The sequence below is a fragment of the Priapulus caudatus genome, unplaced genomic scaffold, assembly GCF_000485595.1.
Source record: "Priapulus caudatus unplaced genomic scaffold, Priapulus_caudatus-5.0.1 Scaffold1894, whole genome shotgun sequence".
Classification (NCBI taxonomy): domain Eukaryota; kingdom Metazoa; phylum Priapulida; class Priapulimorpha; order Priapulimorphida; family Priapulidae; genus Priapulus; species Priapulus caudatus.
The window spans coordinates 24541-28835 of NW_014578955.1; positions in this window are offsets into that span (position 1 = coordinate 24541).

Below are 4295 nucleotides of genomic sequence, written 5' to 3' on the forward strand. Positions count from 1 at the left end.
CCTCATTATGCATGGCAGCCATATTGGATTTCTGGCAGTCGGAAGGATGGTAGGGGTTTGAATCCATGCCAGATCAATTGCTTAGTGTCGAAAACATGGTTCTAGACACACGAATGAAGTCTCTATGTGGATTACTAAGAAAGATATTCTTGATTTAGTGATTTGACCTAATTAATATGCTAATTAGGTTGATTAAGCAAAATGCTACACATATGCAAATTAGCATCCGGCAGTTTCTTAGTTCTTATGACCTGTATATTGCATTTCCAACATAAAACCTTATAGTACTCAACATTTCTAGGTTCAGTAAAGAAGACATAGGGGTGGCTAGTGGACTACATGGTATGGGCTTAGCACGAGCAATGTGGTGGGGGAAGACTTGATACTGCAGCCATTGCGTGTGCCCTGCGTAACTACTGTACATTTACGTTATAGGCTACTGTAATCATTATAGTCTGTGAATCAGTCTGTTGTTGGGTATTTGCATAGATATATACAACACGTGTTGTATATATCTATGGTGTTTGTAAGTTTACGCCAGCGCACCTAGCGGAAGTGAACTGAATCGTGCATATTTTCCAGGGAGATTTTCCAATCGATTTTCTAAATATGGTTTTTTTAAACATTAAACCCAATAAATAACAAAAAGCAAAGTGTTAGAATCGAACCTGATGCGTAGGAATATTTCAGCCGGATTCGTGCACGCGCCTATAAGTTATGCAGGAACAAACAGAACGACACTACTCAAATTATTATATAGATTGTTGTTTTGCTATGTCATGTTTCGCCAATACATAGATAAGAGAAGCCAAAGAATATATACCATGACTAATGCTGCTTTACTTTAGATTTCGAATTGTTACAATGTTACAAAGTACAAGTGGTCACGTCTGGTGTCGAGAGAGCATTCCTCCGCCTCCTCGTCCGACACCTATGTTCAGACGAGGAGTCGCGGCCCTTCTCGGGGGAATCTCTATCGGGAATTCCCGATTCTTCCCTGCTCGCGGATTATATAGACGCAGACATGCCCGCGGCTCATGCTCATGCACGCGCCAATCGCAGCATCGCAGGCACTCGCCGCGCGCATGCTGGGTCTTGCCACTATCGCCCCTGGATGGTGGCAGCACCTAACGGCAAAGACTCGCTATTCTGTACCACCACCCTCCAGGAGGTGGCGACCCCTAACGGCGCGGGTGCGCCACGACTCACGAGCACTTAAGATGGCTGCCGGCATTGGCGATGATTGGCATTATTGTCATTATTGTCTTAATATGGTCAATGCTATAGCGCCATGCCAAATATATTGCAGTCGCCGCACGTCTGCACCGGATAATTAGGATCCCCCTCGGTTAATCCTTTAATCTCCCAGCGCCGGCGTGGGCAGCAGCGGCGCAGCCGGGCTTGCACGGAGCTATTGATCGCCTCTGGTTGCCAGGGGCAACGCAGTTCAATCAATACCTCCGCGTCTGTTACCTATATATATTTATCAGTACCTCCGCCCGATGATATGGCAGCGACGCGGGCCGCGTCGCGTGTGTGTGGGGGGGGGAGTGGCTTGTAACAGCGTCCTTACACTTGTATAAGACAACCAATAAGGTGGTGCCGAGCAAGCTGTAAAGACTGAACTACGCTATATCCCCATCATTATTGCCATCGCTAAATCAGCCATGAGATGGCTTAAAAACACATGCATACTCCAGGACCTTAATTACTTACGCAGTTGTAAAATATATGGTTTGTAGGTGTCACCAGTCATTGTTTAATATACATGAAATGAGATACATTAAAAAAGGTTGCAGGGTGCTGTGAGGAGCTCCGAGTTCAATAAGTCAGAGATGCGGGATTGCTTTGTGTGCGTAAGAACATTATGTATACAGTGATTTGTTGTTAGTGCTTGTTTACAAGGCTGGTTAATCCTGCTTTGGTAGAAATAACAGTCAACATTCCAGTACTGATGCAACTTAAGCACCAAGCCCAGGAGAGACCATGAAATAGTTTCACAGCAATGTTTGTGGGCGAGGTGCACAGTTGCTTTTGTAATTATTTAGGGGAAGCGACCACCTTGTGTCCTGGTATCAGGAGATCAGACTTGTTACCCGGGTGTCAGGATATTAGATCTGTTTCATCATAACAGCAGGTATATAATCACACCATTAACGTTCGTAAAATCAGTCTGATACGAGAACACCACACGGACGTTCAGTGACTTCATTGGGTAAACGGATGTTTCTTATATTAATTCAGTATATTTAGTTTCATGATATATTATGTGCTTGACCTTACAGTCGTTAAATGGCGCGGGATGTCTGGATCATAATAATTTGATATTCAGCATAAACAGTTATATTGCAAACATTAACGGGGCGCGTTTTTGTTCTACATCAATACGCGGCGTTCAATGAATTGATTTGTATTCTCTTTACTAATTTGTAGGAGAGCCTATATAGGATGTGAATTCTACAAGTGAGACAAGGCAGTCTACGAAGCAAAACACGTGGTCGCAACTTGAGCGCCAGACAGGATATGTGACCAGTACGTGGCAGCTTTCCCTGAAGCACGATGGAGTACGTGAGAATTAATTCTGGGGAAAATCCATATGAATGCGAACTGTGTGATGCTGCTTTCTCCTGTCTGAGTAGTGTGAAGATACACATCAGAACTCACACGGGAGAGAAACCGTATAAGTGCGATCTGTGTGATGCCGCATTCTCACAATCGGGTGCTCTGAAGAGACACATAAAAACTCACACGGGAGAGAAACCGTATAAGTGCGATCTGTGTGATGCTACCTTCTCCGTCTTGGGTCATGTGAAATCACACCTGAGAACTCACACGGGAGAGAAACCATATAAGTGCCAACTGTGTGATGCTGCCTTCTCACAATTGTGTAATCTGAAGACACACATGAGAACCCACACGGGAGCGAAACCATATAAGTGCGATCTCTGTGATGCTACCTTTTCCCGTCTGGGTGGTGTGAAGACACACCTGAGAACTCACACTCAAGAGAAACCATGTAAGTGTGATCTGTGTGATGCTGCCTTCTCGCAATCGAATAATCTGAAGACACACATGAGAACGCACACGGGAGAGAAAACGAAGAAGAAAATGACGAAAGAAAAAATTATTTAAATGTAACATTTGAAGTGAAGAGTTAGCTCTAAAAAAACACCCAATAATCACACATGGCAATGCATAATAACTCTATGGAGATGTCGTGCAGATGTGAGCAGAAAGTACATCTCAAACTGTCAGACTCACATGTAAGATTAGCTTAGTCTATCAGCTGGGGGAAGTCCTGTGTGCATTTATATGTCCCCGCAGTTTGACGCTTGATTCATGTAGGGGACACCCGCGGGAGTAAAAAAAACTTGGGTAGACATTCTGAATCATGGGAAGGATAGGAAATTCAAGATGGCGTTCAAGATGGCCGTCAATTCATGTAATTGACCATAGCTCGCCACCTATTTATGATAGGAGGTTGATTTTGGTGTCTATCCCTATATTTTATGGGTCAGGCTATCCATTAAAACTGATACCCGTACCGAAAATGCATTGCATCATTGTTAAATCTAAGATGGCCGCCAAAATGGACACCGTATCATATAAACTGCTATAACTTCTCGCAGACTTATGATAAAAAGGTAATTTTCGTGTCTATCCCTATGTTTTAGGGGTCAGGTTATCCACTGAGACTAATAAACAGATTAAAAACGCACTGCATCACCATCAAAGCTAAGATGGCCACCAAATATGACCGTCATTTATTGACAACTTTTCACATATCGCTATAATACTAGCAGCATGATATTATTGGTAAGGTAACTTTAATACTGATCACTGCGTCCTTAGGATACCAATGGTACTGGTCAGTTCTTTTTCGAGTTCGTTTGTCAGTTCAGACTGCAGGGTTCTTCATAAACCCATCGTCATCGAAGAGGTAACTGGGAGACACCACGAGGTCGTGTTGGAACACATATCGGGCATCACAACCGTGTACTTGAGCAATATCTAACTTCTGTGCTGACCCAAAATCCTTCCTCTCTTGTTTGTGTTTGATATTTGCTGGTTTCTTCTTTCGACCGATGGCGCTTGCAAACGTCTTCAAGTTTCGTTTATGAATAACATCACTCAGCCAGTTCGTTTTGTCTATTAGTCTATCCTTTCGAAATTCATTGTACCTCTCAACACCAGATTCCTTGATTGTCACCAGATCCTTTCGAACATCATCAGGTATAATGGCAGACGACAGGATGTTGTGCAGCCGTTGTTCTGTATCTTCGACAACTTTGAAC